This window comes from Marmota marmota, unplaced genomic scaffold (assembly GCF_001458135.2).
Source record: "Marmota marmota marmota unplaced genomic scaffold, marMar, whole genome shotgun sequence".
Taxonomy (NCBI): Eukaryota; Metazoa; Chordata; class Mammalia; order Rodentia; family Sciuridae; genus Marmota; species Marmota marmota.
Genome location: NW_026000026.1, coordinates 83,481,448 through 83,504,501, shown reverse-complemented (window position 1 = coordinate 83,504,501; position 23,054 = coordinate 83,481,448).

Here is a 23,054-nt window from a genome sequence, read left to right as displayed (position 1 = left end):
TGGTATGTAGTTTGTTCAAGCAGCTGTGCTAGGGACTATGTTGAAATTACATTAAAGCAGGATGTGCTGTGAATAATGAATAATGAATCTAAAGTAAGAGTCTCTACAGTGGACCCAGATTCATACACTGGAAGAGAATTGGAACAAGTGGTGGGTTCTTTTAAAGAACATGATTCACAAAATGTAGAATTGAAAAATATTTTGAATCTTTGAAAATGAATTAGACAAGTTTTTAAGTTCTAACTCAAATTGATGATTCAATATCGACTAGACAATGTTCATGAAAGGAAAATTTCATGGATGAGGTAACCAAGGTGACTGAAGATTACGCAAAATATTACAGGAGTCATTACGAGGTATAGTATGAATACACAGGAGAAATCACTTCTTATAAAAGTAGTAAGTTGCATTTTGGTGGACAGAGAATATCGTAAAATAAATCCCCTTGTTAAACTCCTTGAAACTAATAAACAGGATGTGTGGTGCAGGGTACTGTGAAAGTAGGCAGGTGTCCAGGGAAAACAAAAGAGAGGAAGTTCTGCCCACATGAAATGAAACATAAGCATTTGGCTTGTTGGAAATACTGTGTTGCTCACATTTGAACCCAACCTATGATTGCCAATACTGAGTATTTTTTATCATTATGTCAGTGACACTTGAAACAGGGTAAATAATGTGCTTAGAAATCTTAGAATACAACTGAAAGACAAATTCTAGTGTGGAAGACGCGTGTGATAGTCTGAAACTGACATATAACATGCTAGCCACAAAAACTTATATTTCAGTCATTCATTCTTCTTGAAAAGCATATTTATGAAGAAAGTTTACTTGTTAAGACGCATTCTCAGTTCCAATGTATAAAATAGGGGAAATCTCTAGATGAAGTAATTAAAAAAAAAAAAACTTACTTTCACTTAAATACTTAGATCATCAAGGAAAATAAAATTATATTACTTATGAAATGACTTCACCCCCCATTTCATTTTGGATCTGAATTAAACCTGAACCAAATATTCAGAATTTTTAGTTTTCTAATTTAAGAAACAATGTATACTTCATTTAAAATTTATGGTATGTTCGGTATTAGGAAGATGCTATTTTAGAAACTGTCTTAGGGGACTTTTAGATTTCAACATAAGTATCATAGATATATGGCAGTTTAGCAGACAATTTTGTCTATTTTATTGCATACAAATTTGTGGATCAGAAATCTCTTCACAATAAAATGGGCTAAGAATGTTAAAGAAACATCTGCACACACATGTTTATTACAGCACTATTCACAATAACCAAGAAATGGAAAAAAATAAAACAAAAAACAACAACAACTAAGTTTCCATGAGCAGATGAATGGATTAAAAAATGTGGTTCATAAACACAATGGAATACTAGACTACATAAAAACAAACAAACAACTGTATCCTGCAGAACTGGCAATTGTTAAGTGAAGTAAATCAGACACAGAAAGACAAGTATGGCATGATCTCCCCCATATGTGGAATCTAAAAATGTTGATCTCATGGAAACTGAGTGCTGAATGGTGTTCACCAGGCAAGGGAAAGCAGGGGGAAAGGAGGGATGGTGAAAGGTTGATCGATATATACGTTAACAATTTTCCTTTAAAAAAAGAAAAGTTTATTTTGGCTCTTAGTTTTGGGAGGTTCAGGTCATGATCAGTTGGCCCCATTGTTTTTGGGCCAATGGAAAAGTAGTATAATCATGGTAGAAACGTGTGGTGGAGCCTGCTGCTCACCTCTTGGTGTCCGAGAAGCAGAAAGGAAAAAGAAGGCCTGGGTCCCAATACCTACCTCAATTCCTAAATTCTTTCCTCTGGGCCTCATCTCCTGAAGGCTGTACCACCTCCCAGTATTACCACGGAGTGGTGAACAACCTGCAATAATGAGTTTTTGTGGGGCATTTGATATCTAAACTACAGCAAGTACTAAGTTATAGTCAGATAGAAACAAGGAATTCTGGTGTGCTATTGTACAGCAGAGTGATTATAAATAGTAATAACATAAATCATAATTTTATATATATCTGAATATATATATATATATATATATATATATATATATATATATATATATATATANTATATATATATATATATATATATATATATATATATATATATAAATGAAGATGATTAATGTTTGAGAGGATGGATATATTTAACCTGATTTAAATTTTATGCCTATAAAATAGAACCCCATAGACTGATTTAAAGGAAATACTTGGTGATATTATCTTCATTAGTCAAAAAAATTGTTCAAAATCCTTTTACTTTCTGACCATTGTGGAAACATGAATGACAGTATAAGAAGGATGGAAAATGGTCACACTTACCCAGGATGTAGACTCTGGAGCCCTCATTATCAGCTAGGTCTTTGATAAGCTTCTTAACTTCTAAGCTTTGTTCCTTCATATGTAAAATAAAGATAATGCTCCTGAGCCTTCATATTTGCAGTGGTTTGTTTTGTCAGTTGATAAGGTAGTCAACAATGGAGTGCTGTGAGGCCTGGCAGTTCTGACCACCAGCTGTCACTCAGGGACAACTGTGACAATCATTATGCACGTTGTGTTCATTATGTACATTGGTGTTCACTATATCCCTGAGGGCCTGTTCTGCTTCAACATGTGCTTTTTCTCAGTTTATCTGGCTTCCCACTATCGCTCTGCTACTTTTGACTTTGCTCCAAGGTTTAGGCATTGTGTGAAGCCATAGCTGTTTTAAGCATCCATATCCAGGTCTGTAGACCAAGCATTCTCAACCCAGTCTTAAATATCATCCCTGCATACTTTACGCTCAAAAGGACTGTGATTCCAGTCCTAAGTTCTCAGATCCTAAGAGTCCTGGAAGTTCTGTGTGGAGAGGTGCAGGAAGGGATCAGCAATACCTTTCAATCTGTGCTGAAGATGTTCTAACACATGTGAACTAATTAATCAAAGAAATATATATTAGGCTCTTATTTTCACCATGCTAAATGCTATCAGCTTCTGAAAAGAAGAGAAATACAGTCTCTGCTCATTCAGAGCTTATACTTTAGGAGAGAAGAGACATTGAAGAAACAAAGAATAATACAAGGGAAGCAACAAGGAAAAAAAAAAAACAGTGACAGAAAGCTTGTTATTCCAGAGAAGATAACTGTTGTTATTTAGGAAATTATTTAGGAAATTGTCTCAATAACTTTCCTGAGTGTCAAAGAGAGAATCCATGTGACATGGATGAGATAAACTAGATAGATTGAAAAGTATTAAATTGCTTGACCTATTAAGGTAGAAAAAACTTTAAATTTCATGGGACAGATTGGATTGGCAAGAGTAGCTTAGGGATGAAAGAGAGAGAGATGGGAGGGAAGAAGGGGGAGAGAGGGACAGAAAGAAAGAAATATGCAATAACATGATGAGATCCTGGGATAGTAGCCAGACAGAAATTCTACAGCACATCAAACAGCAGAATGAAGAGGATCTTAGTATTGCAATGAACTTACTTTTCCAAATTGTGGTCTAATTACAGTACCAATCCTCAGATACCTCCTGATGTTATCATCTTAGTATGATCAATTTTGGTTAAATATTTGAACTTTTTTTCTGCCTTAATATAAACAGCATTTGTCACCCAATTGGTGGTAAATTGTTATTGTGTGAGGCTTGGTTCCACTGATTTTGAAAAGGTCTATATACACGGTCAGTTTCATGGATATGACTTTCTTTTGGACCCTTTTTTAGTGGAGGATGGCACTTTCTCTTGGGGGCTTAAACATTGTTTAGGTTGGGTGGCAGTTTAGTGCTTTTGACAAATGTATACCTCTCTGGGCTCTTAATTAGATAATGCTTCTGTCTGCCTTGAAAAAATCTTTCCTAGACTTACTCTCAAATGATTGTGCTTCTTCAATGATCTTTTAATCTTTCTCAGAAATTCTTAATGGCTTACTAATGATGAAATGAGATTTGTCTATTAATATGTTGGCATTGTTCTTTACATACATATGCTTATGTATCTATAGGAAACAAAAAAAATATTTTCTGACACTTCTAAAATTTCTGAACACTTGAAACTTTCCCCCAATTTCCTATCTCCTTCTGAACCAGTTCTCACCTGCATGATATTATAATAAATTTAGAGAATAAATTTTGTACCTATACATTTCAAAAAATATTTGTGAAATCATATTATTTATTATGAAAGAAAAGATAATTGAGGTCCTCAGGTGTCACAAAGTTAATTTTGATACTATCACATAGTCTGTATTCTTCATTCAAACATCTCAAATATATTTGAGATTTGGAGAGGAATATATCTAACAATTTTCATACTTTTGAATGCAGAAACTGCATTCCATCTATAAATATTGAAGGAAGGCTAATCTTACAAGACTCCAAGATTTGCAATCCCAGATGATTGGATGGTCACCAGTGTAACCAGTGTTGTGGATAGAATGATACAGGATGACTGACCCCACATGACCAGGGAACCTGACCTGCAGTGCAGTGTCAGGGGACGTTCTCTAAAGACATAGATTTTAAATGAGGGCTCTTGAGTTGCCATTAGAACTGAGAATTGAGCGAGGTGCATAGAGTGGGAGTGGAGATAGTGGGTGGGAGGAAATGTTTCAACTAAAGTGATGGGACAGAAAAAAGACCTGGAGGGAGAAAAAAAGAACAATTCATAATTGGGAAACAAAAGTAAGGCTCTGGAGCTAAAGTCTGGAGTGATCCACGGGTATCAAGATGTTAGAGTTTAGAGATTACGCTAAGAGAGTTTGCCCTGACCTAAAAGAACTGAGATGGCATAGAAAAGATGTGAATGTAGAACAGACTTAAAAGAATGTATTGGAGAGCAGAAAGCATGTCAGAAGCTTTGAGGTCATGGGTTAGAAGCTAGTTTCCATGCACTGAAGTCTATGTCCTCCATCTCAGCATGTGAGCTAGTATAGGGAAGTGTAGAGAAGGTAAAGGATTTCAGGTACTGTAGAAGACTTTAAGATACAATTTGAAGTTTAAATCATCAGGTTTTGGTGCCTGTGGAAAGGGAGAGGAAAGAAAGTATCAAGGATGATATACAGAGTCTTAGGAAGAGCAAAAGTGAAAGGGAACCAAAGTGTCGGATTCATGAATACATTTCTAAAATATATGTTCCCTCATAGTCATGTGGAAGATGTTCTTAATCACTTATTTTCTTTACATAAATACACAAAAACCCCTACAGATTCTGTAGTATCTCTACTGACCTCTGGAGTAAATACTTTGGTTGCAAATAACAGAAACCATTAGAAGATCTTCAAATAAGGGGAATTTTATTCTGAGGATTTACATGGAAGTGAGCAAAACAGATTCCTCAGTCACAGTGGCCAGGCTTTGCAGAAGCCAGGTAGAACACACACACTCAGAGGAGAACTGGCATCCTGAGAAGATTTAAGAAATTAAGTCTATTCAGGGATCCAGAGTTGCCTTTGCAATGAGGTGCTGGTATTGCTTCAATTAGTCTGCCTCCTTAGCAGTCAGTAAAAATCAGCTGTTCTTGATGTCTTTCTGTTGTGTATATCTTCCCAGTTTGCCACCCGAGTATGGAATTTTCCTATTTGCCCTTGGTCTGGGTTGTAATTTTTGAGGGAGAGTCATTGTGATCACTATTGGCTGAGGGCTACCTCTTCAACTGTGGGTTTGTCCTTGGATCAGTTTCCTGTCTGTCATATAGCTTCCCTGGCCCAGGGTTCTTACCAGAGAGACTGCTTGAACCATTGAGAATACTACCACTTCTGTTGAAGGGGTTTTGTGAAAGGCTTCATTTGGCTGGGACTATGGAGGTGATGATCTCTCTCAAAAGAAATCCATGGGCAAGACAAGCATCAAGAAGATAGATGATTCTAACTGGGCATGATGATGCATGCCTATAATCTCAGAGGCTTGGGAGGCTGAGATAGAAGGATCACAAATTCAAGGCCAGCCTTACCAATTTAGCAAGATTCTCAGCAATTTAGTGAGATCCTGTCTCAAAAAAATAAAAAATAAAAAAAGGACTGGAGATGTCACTCAGCAGTAGCAAGGCATCCCTGGTTTCAATCTCTAGTACCAAATAAATATATAAATGAATAAGTAGAATAAAAGAGAGAAAAAAGATTCTGCTCCAGCCAGTTTCTTCTAATTTTATGCATTTTCTGTTTAATTTTATTATTATTTTTTCCCTCTGAGGAATAAATAAATCGATCCAAACTAACTCTGAAGTACCTCATCATTTCAAAACACTGAAAGAGAAAAGAGTGTGTAGTAGATTTAAGATGAGGGGCTAAGAAGCCCTCCATGGTGGGCAATACAGACATGCCACCATGAGGAGTTTAAGAGACCAGCCTCACTGGGGACCCCTTTTGTACATGCAATCACCTTAATTTATCATCACATTTCAGGAAATTAAAAAAAAATGGAATAGCAGTTATTTCCTGCCTTTCTCTTTTGCTTTGAAAAGCATGAGGTGTCCTGGTGAGCTCAACATACTCTGATGATGACGACAAAACGTCTTTTTAACAGCTAATAATTTCATAAAATGACCTGACTGAAAGGCTGCCGGCATTAAAAATGGGTTGGAAGGGACACATTTCAAAAATGTTTTTCTCACTCTTTTTCCTGCTCTTTCTTTCTTCCTTTCTGTTTTCAACCTCCCCAGATTCTGGACATCCTGAGCTCTTGCATGTAAATCTGCGTAGGTGGATGTGATGAGAAGCAGTTGAATAAACTTCCCTTAGAGCTGCTAGAGTTCTTGCAGAGGCGAACAGAGGGCAGGAGCTGAACAAATGGTTTGGAGTTAACTAGATCTCTGAGTGCAGATTTTAATTCACTGGGCTCCCCTCCTCAGAAATACAAAAGGAAATATTTTCTTTTCAAAAAAAAAAAAAAACATGGAAAGCCTGAATGGGTTCATTGAGGAATTATAGTCCTCTGTTTGATATAAATGTGTGATCATTCAACTGAAGGTTTATTCTTTTACTTATTTGTAGTAAATACAATGGAAAGCATGTAAGACACTCTGGGATACCTGAACTTATAATATTAGAATCCCATCATTTTGCTACATGGCTTTGTATGTTTTTGAGTCAATGCATTATTGTGTGTGCTTGGGAAGTTCTTTCACATCCTAGGCAAAGATGAGCTCAGCTCCGAGTTTCAAGTATAAATTTTCTGAACAAATAGATAATATTCAAAATGAGAAAGTAGTGGATAGCACTGTAAATTTAGATTATAGATGCAACTCAGTCAATTGTTTCTGACCCATAAACTTAAGGCTTGAAAGAAATTAAGCCTGACTTTAAAGAAACAGTTGAAGGTAGTATTTATTCTTTATGATGACCAAAAAAAAAAAAAAAAAAAAAAAAAAAAGAAAAAATAGCGGGGTGGTGGGATGGTGGTGGTGGTGTATTCCTTTTTATTATAAAAACTTATTCCCATAATGATTTCTCTTCCATGTAGAGCTTTCTCTCCATTCTTTATTTCTAAACATTTTTTTCCCTCACTGCTGCCATATAAATCAATTTTAATAGCTTAAGCTACTGGCATTCCATCTTTTAAGATGGAGATGAGGTTGATCATCCATGATTCCCACACCATACATGGTGGTTGTTGACTGACTACTCTTCTTACCCAGCTGTACTCCAGCCTCTCTAAAGTGAATGCTGAGATTTTGAAAACAATGCTAAAAATAAACCCACACCATACTAGTTTTATTCTATAGTATGAAGATAGTTTATTAGAAGATAAATAAATAGTTTATTAGAAGATAAATTTATGAAATCAAGAAGTAGAATTGCAAAAATTATATTTACTTGGATTTGCTGGTTCATGAAATAATTTATACAGTTATTTATTTTCTTGAAATTCAGGATTCTTAAAGGAAAAGTGTTGTAGAAAATGGAGCTGAATAGGGGTAATACAGTAAGTAGGAAAAGCAGTTTATTTGAGGCTACAATTCACTGGAATTGGTGTTATTTTTTGAGAACACTAAATTCAGACGTTTTATTTTTCCATTCATTATTTTTTTGGTTTATGGCCTAAACCTTATAACGTTCTTTTGATAAAAGAAAAATACTACATATTTCTTTATGAAAAATTGAAAGTAAGTTTCCTTCTTTCTTTTGAGAGAGCACAAAATTTGCTAAATTATACAAAAATAGTTTCTCTGTCTTTATTTTAAACATCTTATATTAAATTTTAAAGTATCAATTTTTAATATTTTAGTTGCCTTCAATAGGAAAACCTAGGGGAGTTCTGGTGGCTCAAATAACATTTAGAGTCCCAGATGGAATGCCTTCATGGATTAAACATCTGCTTCATATTGTGAAAGTATTTGATGTAGATTCTGATGTTATTAGAATTTGATTTCAGTATATTTTTTAAACCTCCATTACAAATTAATTCTTATTAATTTTAAGATAAAGCTATCTAAACAATCCTATTTCAACTGCAAAACTGTGAAAAATGTTCAATTGAATGAACAATTTATCATTCATGTGTAGGTTTAGATTCTCTCCCTTTATTCACCCCTCTCTCCCTCCATTCCCCACCCCCTTTCCACTCTCTTTCTCTCCTTACAGCTAAATTTGTCTATAAAATATGACATACAATTATATGGATATTATCTCATCATTTATCATTTCTGTTTTGAGATCACTTTCTGATATTGATATTCATTAATAAAATGAAATCATGAAGAATAAGACATGCATTTTTACTTCAACATCTGTTACCAGATTTTGTAGCCCAAACACACCACCTTTGCATAAAACAACAACAACAACAACAACAAAAAACCAGATAATGTGTAATTGAACTGAATGCTTCAGGATCTAGGCTGAGCTAAACAATACTGATGAGATCACATTCCGCTATATGTAAAAAGGCTTTTAATACTTGCCATTGTTTGAAGATCAAGTCAGTTTGATTTCTATCAACAGTGTCTTCTGTGGGCATGGCCAGAATTCTTTTCCCTTATATCTGGAAAAGGCAAACCTTAAATCCATGTGGACATGATAGAACTGCCAGTCTTATTCTTCCTTACATGTCTTTTCCTTGCCTCAGTCTGTAGGCTAATTGAGAGGTCCTTAAGGTGGGAATGATCATTGTCATTGTCAATCAAGGGATGCTAGGTTGGCAGAGATTGGGAGGAGATGCGGGATTGAATTGTGCCTCTTCTCCAATTCTGTCTCCCACTCTAGTTCCTGATTCCATACCTATGTCACATTAACTTTGATTAGGGACCAGTAACTTTTAGACATGTCTTATTGGTTCTGGAAAAAAGAGTCAATTGGCAGAACAATTGAATGACTGAGTGAGGTCAGACGATGTTCCATCTATCCCTCCCACCTCAAAGGTAAGCACATGAAACAGACTGAACCAAATGATAACGCCATCCCACATCCAAGCTCATTTGAGAATGTGGCTCAAAGCAGACTTTAATAATAATCTTCAAACCAGAGGTAGGGAGGAGGTCAGGGAAAGGGTAGGTACTGGGAAACACAAGTAGCCAAATTATATTGTCTTACTGTGTGCATGTATATTACAATGAATCCCACTACTGTGTATAATTATAATGCACCAATTAAAAAAGGGAAATGTAAAAATAAAATACTTCTCTTCAAAATTTTTATGTGAGTGTGGGGTACCAAAGGGTGCCTCTTTTTTTGTGGTATTGAAAATTATAAGAATGACAAAACATAAACAGGAAGTACATGGGTGCTTTACCACTGAGGACTTTTTTTTTTTATTTTATTTTGAGGCAGGGTCTTGCTTAGTTGCTTAAAGCCTAATTAAGTTGCTGAGGCTGATTGTGAACTTGCGATCCTCCTGCCTCAGACTCCACAGTCACTGGGGTTACAGGTATGTGCCACCACATCTGACCATCTTTTCCATTAATAAAAAGCTTTACTTCTTTGAGAGAGAATAACTTACAGACACTGGTTTGAGACATCGTTTTAGTCCTGAACTTGCTATACTTGAAACTAATGTACTTCAGCATTTTTAGTTATATTAGCAAAACAATTATTTGATTATTTCTGTGGAAACAGTTTGAAATGTATATGTATCTTTTGCAGCTGAAAATTTCTATTTATCACCAGAAAAAAAATCATATCAAATTATATTTTCAGATTTATGTTTGTTGATTTTACTTGCTGAGTAAGCAGTGATTGGAATGACCAACATACATGTGGTTGATTTATATGCTCAGTTTAATGCTTTTAGCATTGTAGATATCTGAACTTAATTGACTCAATTGCTAGGCAAGTCAAACCATTGTTTGGTGATCAAACTAAATGGAGTTATGTTGTTTTACTTTTAATGGTCAGCTGTCTTTTATTATTGTGTTTGGGGTAGAGATGCTATTAATCTCTGTAGTTTATTACCTATGAAAAGATAGTGTCCTTAAAAATACAATGCCAAGATTCTTTGGGCAATAGCACTGCCCAAAGAACAAAGGACAAAGAGCAGCCTATTAGCAGTGTTAATTCATAAAGAAGCTAGTGTGAAATTCTCTAGAATGCAGAGAGATGACTAGAAAAAGAAAAAAAAAAATGTCAGCTGATTATTTGAGGGGGTGGGTTTAATTGTTCTGTTAATGAAATCTGCCATTTTTAATGTTAATTTTCCTGTTTAGCTCTCACCATTCTTCCTTGAGCAGTTGTTAATAACTACTGTGTACTTTCATAGGGAAAGTGACTTTGAAGGTTGACAAATAAATATGTCAGTTTTTGTTTTATAATTTTCTCAGGAAGGGAAAAATGCTTAAAATATTTTTTACCTAACTGAACATCCACTGGTATTTCTCCTTTCCTCTAAGCCCACTCCATTTTAACGTGCCACTGGGGCAGAATGCGTAATGACTAATGGCCTGGCAGGGACCCAGGTGACATGTGAACAGTGTGCCTTGGCTACATCCAGTTAGCCTGAAGCAGACGCCAAAGTTTATTGTCTTTGCAGTTTCCTGGCCTCCCTCAGTAAGAGGAGTCATGGTTCTCACCATACTTTTTAGCTAGACTGTTCATGAATTGCATATTTATTGGCATTTCATAGGAAGAGGCATTATTATATGTAAGTCAATGGCCAGAGAAGACTCACTTGTAATGCAATTAGGAGAGAGTCACATCATTTTATGGTTATGTTATGCTGAGAAACAGAGTCCATGTGTCCCTCTGTTTGTCATTATATTTTTATATGTAAACAGGCACAGGAACATAGAAAGGTATTTATAAACTTTGCTGTGTGTCCTGAAGTAACCAGTCTACTCTAGGAGGCTGCTGGGGAAGCAGAGGCCTGGTGTCTGAAGAACAGTCTCATGTTGGAGTCTGCCTCATTCACTGTCCTCTGGGGGCGTTTGAGATCACTGAACAGTGGGAAAAGTTATCTTGTTCTGACTCACTTTTGTAGTCTTTAACGACCACTGCCAGGGAGAGGTTTGTGATCATCCAGCTCATTTCCTCAGCTAATTGTGGGGAGAAAACTTTTGTTGGGCATCTGGGAGTTCTACCAGCTCTCTCCTGCTCTGGTTTTCCTGGTTTCAAGCCTATACACCTTTCTTAGCCGCAAAACCAGGTTCAGGCTGCCCCAAATTGTCTAAACCTGCAACAGAGGGTGGAGTCTAGACAGTTCACATTCAGGATTCACTTTTTAATACTTAGGATGTATTGTAGTAAAATTTAGAAGTCTAATAGACAGTTGCTTTGAATTCTAGAATTCTTGTGATTTGTCCCCCATCATTTAGATTCTAGCATGAAGGGTTACAAAAGTACATTTGTAAAATGAACTACTTTTACCTAAATTGCTACTTTATCATATTATCAGTAAACACATTTAAAATTAAGGTGAGTAGAAAAAGACACCTTGCATATTCATTTAATGTCAATAAGAGATTTTTACATCAGTGATTCTCCAAGAGGCTCTGGAATTGTACCTTAAGTGCCCTGGTCACCTCACATGAATACCTGGAAGCTATGTCTAATGATTCCCTTTAATCATCCTCTAAAATAATGATATTACCAGAAGGTCTGCAGCCCATATTCCATGCCTGATAGCACAGAGACCCAGTTTCCCATGTTTTTGTATTGCTAAAGGGATTGCTGTTTGGTGAGGAACAAAATATTCACAGGCTTTTATTTTTTCTAAGTGGGAAATCCTGAAAGTCTGGTTTAACAACATGTTGATCTTCATCTTTGATTTCTTGTTTTGATTGTGTTTTTCAATAAACATAAATATTATTTTTTTGTTTATGAGGATCCCTAAATAATTCCCTGACTTTCAAAATACCATAAAAGATGAGGGTGAACCTAGAAATGTAGCTAGCTAGCTTGAGTGTAAGGCAATATAACCACGTTACCAAATGGAACCAGAAGACTTGTTTTGTGTTGTGTTTTTGCTTCTTCTCTCCCAGGGATAATGATTCCTAATCCTAAAGCTGCTCATTTACTCCCTGGGGTCCCCAGACTCTCTGAAGCTCATCACAATTTAGATTTATGATGCACAGCACAGCAGAGTTTCTTTGGTTTTCTGCATCACCCTTTATCCACAGTCCATCTTCCCTTATCCTCCAAATTTGAGTGATTCATAAACCCGTAAAGGAGGGTTCAGCAATAGAATATAGCCAAATATCATTTAAAAATTTCTAAAGGGCAGCCCTTTACAGGATGTCTGAGTAATATGTAAATTTATTTCTTGTTATAATAAGAAATACATTTAAATGGATGAATTAAGTATAAGATTTAAAAAACTAAAAAATAAAAATGTACAACAAAAATAAAATGAATATAAGTAAATGCTTAAATTCAGCAAATAATATTAAAAGTGAATAAACAAAACCAATTTGTTTTTCTGTGAAGTCCAATGAAATCAAACTCTAGAAAAATAAAACGCTCACTATCAACATCATAGTCAAATATGGTATTGTAGGTACTCAGTGATATAAGTTAAGAAAAATACAAATACATGCACAAAATAATGTGTATATTTCATATGAATTTCATATACAATCATATATATTTATGCATGCAAATATAGAGTTTATACCTAAGTATGTAAGTCTAAGTATGTATATATTTGAATGAGAGAAATAACACTCATATTATTTGCAAGTCATATAGCTTTATATCTAGACAATATCAAGAAAACCGTGAAACTAGTATAATTAATAATTCAGAAAGTTCTAAAAGGTAAAATTGAGTAAAAGACTAAAAATTACTAATTTTCCTATGCATCAATGATAAACAATTGAGAAATATTTTGGTAAAAGAACATTCTATTCTCACAAGATCATAAATGCCATAGACATAACTTTAATATGAATTATTCAGAATTATATAAAATTATGAACTGATGCTAAGGGAACCCTGTATGAATACCTGAAAAAAATGTCGTAGTCCATGAAGACTTGAATCATAAAGATGTCATGTTTTGGGAAAATAATCAAATTCAAAGTAAGTCTATCTAATCATAACAGTATTTTTCACATGTAATGGCAAGCTCATTCTTAAGTTCAAAAAGATGCATGAAGTAACCAAGGAAATTCTGAAAAATATCTGAGAAATTCTCAGATACCAATGCTATATTTTTTTTCTAAATACTTCTATTTTCTTTACATCATGTAAAGAAGTAATATCCATATAAATTGTATAATGTTTAAAGTGCTTCAAATAAGTGAATAATCTGAGAAAGGAGATGAAGGCTTGGAGGATGAGAAAAAACATTTAAATCATAGGGAACAATAAACAACACACCCTGTGTTTAAAAATTTAAAATCACACACAGAGAGTGGAAAACTTGGATTACCAGGCAAATATGAGGGTACCAGCTGGAAGGGTGATGTGCTTGGTGATTAGGAAAACACTATTAGGATAACCTGATGAAATGATCAATATTTTGGAAGGCAAGGGTGGCGGGGCACACATAGCAGAAGGGGAGGAGGGTTCAGATGAAGATCACTTAATAATACAAACAGCACTAAAAAAGCAGAGAGCATGTTACCTAAGTCATGTCTACAAAGTGAGGCAAGGTAAAGATATGCAAAATGCAGAAAAGGGAAAGAACCTGAGTATATTATCATGCTGGCATTTTATTTTGGTTTGTTTCTTTGTTTTAGTATGGGGGAGGCAGCTCTTTTGGGAGTTTTTCCTTAAATTTCTAATTCTGAGATATTTCTAGATTCAAATGAAGTGAAAGAAATCATAGAGACCCTGCAAAGTCATTACTCTGTTTTCATCAGTGATAATATCTTGGAAGACTACAGCATGGGATCACAAACAGGAATTCCAGACGCTTTACTGGGAGGTCAGAGAATATCACAGCTGCCACAAGGATCACACTCCGTGCCTTTCACATCACACTCTCTCCTGAATCCAACCCTTTTTAACCCCTTAAAAAAATCTCTAATATGTTTTCCATCTATGTATATTTTTTTCACTTTGAGGATATTATTTTAATGGAATGATGTAGCATGTGGCCTTTTGGCATTGGTTTTTTTTTTTTTTTTTTTTTAGCAGAATCATCCTAAGTTTCATCCAGATGGTTCTATCAATGGTTTGTTGCTTTTCATTGCTGAGGTTATTGTATACCACAGTCTGTAAAACCATTCACCCATTAAAGGACATTTGGATTCTTTCCATTTTTTAGTTATTATGAATAGACTGCTGTAAAGGTTTGTGGGGAGTAGGGGTACAGCTCATGGGTAGGAGATTTGCCTCATATGTTCAAAGCCCTGATTTCAACCTCCTATGTCCTGGTGGTGAATATTTGGGTATAAGTTTGTGTGAATATAAGTTTTTCTTCCTCTGGGAAGAAAATCACACTGCCTAGAGTGTGATTTCTTAGTCATATGGTAGTTGTATGTTATTTTGGAAACTTCTTCCAAAAAGATTATATAATTTTATAATTTTACCAGTTATACATGAGTGATCTCTTTCACCCTCTTCATCATTTGGTGTTGCCCTCCTTTCTTTAGTCATTCTGATAGGTGTATACTGATATCTCATTGTGGTTTTAATTTAATTTACATTTCTCTAATGGCTAACATCAAGTATCATTTCATGTGCTTATTTGTCATCTGTATATCTTCCTCCGTGAAAAGTTTTGTATTATCTTTGTATTGCTGCAGTGAAATACCTGACACAGGATACTTAGAGTGAAAAGGTTTAGAGGGTCAAGAGCATGGCATCTGCATGGCTTGGTTCTGGTGTGGGCCTATGACAGATGGCTGAAGGCAATAGTGGGAGTGGATGTCAGACTGAGTGGTCCCATCTAAATTCAGGAATAGGGAGAAACGGGGGTCCCACAATCCTGCTGATGTGCCATATCCTCAATGATCTAAGGACCTCCCACTCAGCCCCACCTCCCAACACTGCCACCCTGAGAACCCAGTTCTCAATCACAATGAACACTCGATGAACATTAAACTATGTTCAAAGCATAGCAAAGTCTCTTCATGTCTAGGGCAGGAATGGGAGTCACAACTGCCCATTAGGCTTCTACCAATACTTCCCAAGTTGGGAGGATCTGGGGGTCAGATTTGTTACATCCCACTTGGCTGCCACTGACGGAACGTGGTTGTGGTCTTGTTATGGCCTAGTGCGGATGACAGTCCCAATTTCCTACTCAGCTTTCTTTGACACCATCCTGGTAGAGGTGAGAGGGGAAAATGGGACATCGTGTTATAACTTGATGAGGATGAAGGTCTAAGCTCTCTAATCAGATTTTGTTGGTGTGGATGGGGATGGGACTGTAGTTTTTTCCCCTGCGGCCTTTGGTCTGCCTTACAAGATGATTATTTCCTGGTCTGTTGACTGGAAAGTGCAAGCTTGCCTTGGGGCTTTATATCATCTGCACTTATTGATGTTGCCATGTTTTTCAGCTCCCAGTCTGGGATATCTGAGGCTACCTTATCATTCTTTGGGTCCCGAGGTGGTTGCTGGTCTGCTTTCCTCTCTCCACTTTTAAGAGTCTTCCTAGTATGATTTATATATAATGTGAGTGACTTTTAGTTGTACTAAAAGTAAGAGGAATCAGGAAAAAGAAGGTTTTTTTGTATTTTTTTTTTAAGATACTGGCTTCTATTAATAATCTTTCCAAAAGAAAGGGTTGGTTGTGACCTGGAACTTAGTAACCTCTCCACAAACATCTTGCAGCAATTCTTCAACCTGTGCCTGATGGATGATTTACCTAACCCCTAGTATCTTCTAGGAGGACACTATCCATTATGCCAAGCTTCTTGGTGGTTTTGTGTCTTGGCCAAATACACTAAGAACAAATACCTAGAGTTAGACCACCCAAGATATTTTCACTTTTGTGGTTAACCGTCTTTGAACTCGGGTTTCTAGGGGATGAAAAGATTGTTCACATTCTAAACACTTTAATACTTCTAACTTTTTATGTCCTTACCACCACATTAATGTTACAGACGTCAGGTTCTCGTTGTATGTACACTGGGACATTTGTACTCCAATAGTAGCATTTTAATTTTAAATTGATCAAAGTTGCCTGTTTGCCTCATGATTTTTTATTATTTCCATTGAATTTTAATCATTGGGGAGTAAATATAAAAATGTCCTGGGTATTTGGTAGTCAGTTTGTCAGTTGCACCATGTGTACCAAAGACTAGGAAAGGAACCAACAGACCTATGGCTGTACCAAGATGGAAACATTCCTCTGTCTATAATTCATGTGAACTCAGTAAGTCTTCATAGAGCTCCATTCGTACTTGGTTCCAGATGGACTGCACTTCTCTGTGAACTGAGATATAGACATGAATAATTTATAGCCACTTTGGCTTACTTTGATAAAGAAAGCATTATCTTAATTCTTAAGAAAATACAGGCTGCATAGCATGGTGCAATTGTTTATGGAGGCCATAAACTTTCCATCCTTACGTTACAGAATCTGCTTTTCAATGTGCAGAAAATTGATGTTCATCTATTCAAAACATCTCAGAGGCAATGGTGGAAAACAAAGTACCATGTTTATTTGAAGGCAAAGCAACAATTTCATCTTTTTTTTTGGAATTAAGCAAAGAAGGTTTAAGGAAAGATTAGAGAAACTACTATTCAATTCTTTAAAAAATATGTATTCATTATTTTTATTAAGTAACAAATAACCATGGCTTAAGGAGTCAAATATCACTATACAACAAAAGCACCTCACCTGAAGTCTCACTCCCCAAACCACTAACTCTAACAATTTTGATTGGATTTCCAGCATGAATAGAAGTTTCTGAAACTCTTCTCAAACAGAAGAGAGGGTGAGACATTTCCATTCTCCCCAGTCCTGTGACATTTTTCCTGGAGCTCAACTACTTCTGTCCTTTGACATCCCTTCCAATCCCTGGCAAGTCTGCCCTTCAATTGTAATATACATCCTTGTCTTTTGAGGCTGACTTCCTCCTTCTTGGTTTACAAACTTTTATTGGTGATATACATGTTTAGTAGCTTATTCAGCAAGAGTGCATATAGAGTGCAGTTATTGTTTTCATATTTTAATTTTCTTGAATATCTTATTTTAGATTGGAATTAATTTTCTCTAAGAATTCTAAAGGCATCTCTTTTTGTTAGCACCTGAAATAGTGCCCAGTGCAGAGTGGACACTCATTAAGTCATTGTTAAATGACTTACAGTGTTACTATCTTGAGAATTGCATTGCAATTTTCTGTCTGGACACATGGGATGTCCTCTTTATTTCCAGAGATTTGATTTGCATGTTTATTTTTTTAAATCCTGCTATGAATTCAGAGGAATGTTTCATATAGACCCAGATATATGAAAACAATTTGTTTTTAAAAATTATTTTATTTTTGTAATTTCCTTTTGTTTGTTTCTTCGGTTTGTCTTTCTAGAATGAATAATAGTACAATATTGCATTTCTTACATAAATCCCCAAATTTCTTATTCCTTTTCTCACATTTTCCATCATTTTGACTTTTTGTCCTTTCTGGGCAGAAATAACCATGTATTTTTTTTAATCTTTTATTATATTTAAAAAAATACTCCTCTCACTTTTTAAACTGCCAAGAATTCTCTTGTTTCAAATGTAACTATGTGGTTGAACATGTGAGTCTAAAATTCTGTAGCAATATCTGGGCTAGGGATATACATTTGGGAATTGTCTACTGAGGTGGAATTTAAAGTCATGGGAGTAAAAGGAATCACCCAAGTGTGTTAGTCAGACTTTTTTCACTGTGGCCAAAATACCTGACAAGAACAACATAGAGGAGGAAAAATTTACTTTGGTTCATGGTTTCAGAATTTAAGTCCATGATGGCCTGATCCTGTTGCTAAGAGCCAAAAATGAGGCAGAACATCTTGGCAGAAAGGTATGGCAGAGAAGCATTCATGGTGGTCAGGGAACAAAGTGCAAAGGGAAGGGGCTGCAGGAAAGATAATTCCTTCTGGAGCACATCCTCTGTGATCCACCTCCTCCAATCAGGTCCCACCTACCCACAGTCATCCACCCAGTTAGCCCATTAAGTCTAGGGTGGGCTGATTAGGTTACAACTCTCATGATCTAATCATTTAACATCTGAATATGTCTGTATTAACACAGGAGTTTTAGAGGAACACCTCATCTCCAAACGATAACACCAAAGGAGTGAATGAAGGCAGAGAAGTCCAAGGACACAGACACAGAGAAGTCCAAGGACACATGACAAATTTTAGAAGGCAGGTCAGTGAGGAAGAACCAACCAGGGAGAAAACAGGTAAGAGAGGGAGAGGTAATGATTTCCTAGAAGCCAGATGAGAAAGCATTCCCTGGCCAAAGGGCATGATTATCCGGTGACAGATGCCACTCATGAGTCAAATGAGATGAGAACTAAGAATTGACTACTGGATTTAGCAACATGGAGGTCCATATGTCTTTGGTGTTCTTGAAAAACTATTTAGAGATAGTACTGGATGCAAAATCCTAAGTGTAGCATGATCAGGAATGAGCAGAGCAGGGTATGGAAATATGAATATAGTTAACTATTTTTACTATATGGTAGAGAAGAAATGAAGTTGTAGGAACCAGATTGGAGGTAGTGTTCACAGGTTTTTCTTGCAGACTGGGTAAACAAATGTTTCCCATAGAATGGAAGTGCCCATTGAAAGTTATAGAAACTCAGCCACCTTTAGGTATAAAGAAATGTAAGGGATGACAGACACTATACAATTAAGGTACTGTGAGCTTTTCATCAAAAAATACAATGTTCATTAAAATAACTGTACCGATATTCCCAATTTGCTGAGTATCAAGGTAATATAAAATAGAATGTGAATTTAAATATTTTGTTTCTCATCTAATTCACTTGTTATAAATCAATGCATGTTAAATTATCCCAATTTTTTTCCTCAGGCTATTTTTCACCTTTTCTGATGGCAAGTGCTTTAGGTGTGTGTGTAAAGGGCAGTTTGTTCTTTGGTAAACTCTTGCCATGAGACAGCAGTGAGGGCAGTGTATGCATCATTTGCTCCTTACAGAGTGCTTCTAACTGATTTCAACTCTTTTCATTCTTTGACCTTGACTTTTCAAAGTCAGCAACAGAAAAGGCTACTTGTTTTCTTAGGCTATGGATACCAGGTTGTGAAGATGTCTTTTTATTTTTTAGGAAAGCATTTCAGTGTAATTTGTATACCACTTTGTTTTAACTGCTTATTAAAAGAGCCAAATTTTTCTCCCATGGAAAATTTAGGGCCTACTGTCATCATAGTGGGACCATTTTTAAACAAAACAGAGCCCTCCTTGTGGAGAGGAGAACTGGGAATATGTGACGAGGTATGATAATAGAGTTGGTCAACTTATTCAAAGTCTCTGAGCCATAGTTTTCCCATTTGAAATTAAAGATAACTAAACATCTCTGCGTCTGGTATCAAGGCCTCCTGTCTTCAAATTATTTCTGTGTATTTCATGTAGGAAAGACGATGGTGTCAAGATCACCCAATATTCAGATTGTTCACAGACCTGTACCTCTATCTTGTTTCCTCTGTTATGTAGCTTTCCAGTGCAAAAATGAAAGCACTTTCATGCCTTCTCTTAGTAAGCTCTGCAAAGCCTCATGCTTTGGGCCCTCCCTGCCTCTTTCAGCCTCACCCTGCACCACAGTCCCTCTGCATTAGACACCCCATACAGCAGGGCCTTCATTTCCTGGAGGGCACAATGCTCTACCTCTCCCCTTTACCTTTGCATACGCTCTTGCTCTTCTCTTTCTCTGGAATGTTCTTCTTACCCTAATCCCTTCTCCTCCTTTGCCTAATCAACTCTTAAATTAGTTCGGGTTTCTGCTAAGCACAGTCATGCTACACAAGGAGATAATACATATTGAAAAACGTGTCCTTAGGTGATTTTGTCATTGTGCAAGCTTCCCAGAGTTCTTCAAGATTGTAGCTGTGGTGGAATCAGACATGCCTGACTGGCAAGCAATACCCATCACTGATTTCCACTGTGTTGTCCTTAATCATTCTTAATTTTGTTTCCAGGTCAATCCCTAGACTAATTCCCTTACCGGCAACCTTACTAGGGGATTTTGTATGCTTAGGATCCATGATGAACAAAACAACATGAGATTAAATCAAGCACAAGAGAAAGTGTTGCAATCAAGAGATGCGGTAAACAAGAGATGGGTGGGGCTGCTGCCAGCAATATAAGACATAATATTTTACAATAAACATTGTGTTTTTTAAAAATAGAAGTATACTCTAATGGTATAAAGTACAGTATGGTAAATCCATAAACCAGTAACATAGTCTTATTACCATTATCAAGTATTATGTTCTATATGCTATTTTATATATCATGCTCTTATAAGACTGCGCAACCCAGTAAGTTTGTTTATCCAGCATCAACCCAAGCCTGTGCATAATGATGTAAGGATGGCCATGATGCTACTAGGCAACTGGAATGCTTCAGGTACATTTTAATCTTATGGAAGAAGCTAACAGTGGCCTTTCAGTGACCGAAATGTCCTAATGCAGTATACAGCTGTGCTATCAATGCTGCATCTTAACTACAGATGGTCTTGGATTTATGATGGTTCCGCTTTTGTTTTTTTCGTTTTTCAGTGCTGGGGATTCCAACCCAGGGCCTTGCTCCTACTAAGCAAGCACTCTACCACTGCATAACATGCCAAATCCTCCATTTGCAATTTTTAAAATTTACAATGATGTGGAAGTGATATGCATTCAATATAAACCGCACTTCTGATTTGCATTTTGGTCTTTTACTGGGTGAGCAACCAGTGCTGTAATACTCTTTCACCATGCTGGGCAATAGCAACAAGCCATAGCTCCCTGTTGGCCACATCACCAGGGAAAAAACCTGATACTTCACAGCCTACTGCATCACTAAGCCATGATTATAGTAAACTCATTAAATGAATTTCAACTTATGGTATTTTCAACTTGCGATAGGTTTATTGGGATGTGATGCCATCAGAAGTCAAGGAGCACCTTTACATAAACAACCCCCAGGACATTGTTTTCCCTCAATCTTTTGTGAACACCAGGATTAGGAAATCATGCAGTAGTCCCAAATTGTCCTTATGAGAGCCTTCCAACTGGTTCTCGCTTCTTTTCAGCTAGATGCCAAAACAGGTCTAACATTCATTTTTATTTCAAATAGTAAATTGAAAAGAAGCTTGTTTTCTAGGTGTAATGATGTTCTGTGACTCTGTCCTTAAATTATTATAAAGAGATAAGTTTGCTTTTCATACGTACATAACAAACTGATACTGAATTTTTATCAGAAATTGTTTCAAATATGTGAAACATCAATGGGTGTGTACAAATGCTAGAGCATATTCCCTCTGGCCATTCCTGACTGCTGCATAGGCTCAACACTGGGAAGAATACCAGTAAAGGCCTTTTCCCTTTTTCTCTCAGGACACGTACCATCATGTTCATAAAGGATCACCTATCCTGACAATCCTATCAATACAAATAGATGATTTCAAATAGGGGCTGAATTTTTTCCTAGGGTTGTGGTAACAAAGCATCACAAACTGGGTGCCTTAGAACAACAGACATTTATTGTCTCTCAGTTCTGGAGAAAGGAAGTCTGAAATCAAGGTGCCAGTGGGGCTGTGCTCCACCTGAAACCTTTAGAGGAGATTCCTTCCTTGCCCCTTTTTAACCTCTGGGGTTTTGCCCACAATCCATGATTCCTTGGCTTACAGCCGCATCACTTCTGTGTGCCTCCGTTGTCATGTGAAGCTGGGTGAGAAGTAGGATTCTCCAGCTATGAAATGAGCCCAGCAGGAAATTGAAAAGACTTTAAAGAAAACCAGTGCAATGTTTGTGTCTGGTACTGAAAACAACTAACCTTCTTGGTTAGGACAAAAAAATTAACCTTCTGGAATGAATCATTAAGTCAGCAAAAACTAAGAAATTCTAAAGACTGAGAATTAAGGAAACCACTGCAGCTGGGTTTTGCTTTGAGGAAACTTTTTGAACTGAATTAGCAGGAGCTTTGGTTTTTATAGTCTTACCTGGATCAACAAAGAAGAGACATGTGGAAGTTCCACCCATGTCAAGGTTAATAAAGCTCCTTTACCCTTCCCTTAAAGCTCACACCCAGATGGCTAACGGTCCCAGTCACAGGTGTAATGTGAAAATCAACTCTCTCAACCTAGGTGTTGAATGGAACGGGAAAAAAATCTTTCTAGAATTTATAACCACAAACCAATCCTCACAGGCATTTGAAACCTAAATACACAGCACCCGTGTGGTCTAAAAACCTCAAGCTGAGAATTTAATTCAGAGTGCTCCTAAAGTGTTGTCATCCCAAAGACCACCTGGCAGAAGCAAATGCAAATCTCTGCAAGGACCCATTATCATGCCAGTCCTCAGTGATTATTCCATAATAAATTCTAAAGCCATTGAGCAGCTTGGAGTCAAAAATAAAACACCATGAGGAAGAACCAGCATAAACACATAGCTGTTCAAGGATTTCAAGGACAACGAAATATCAGATATGATTACAAAATGTGTTTGATCTCTTATAAGAAATAAAATTTTGAAAATTTGTAGATACTAAACTATACCAAATGACCAGTTTCAAAGATGAAA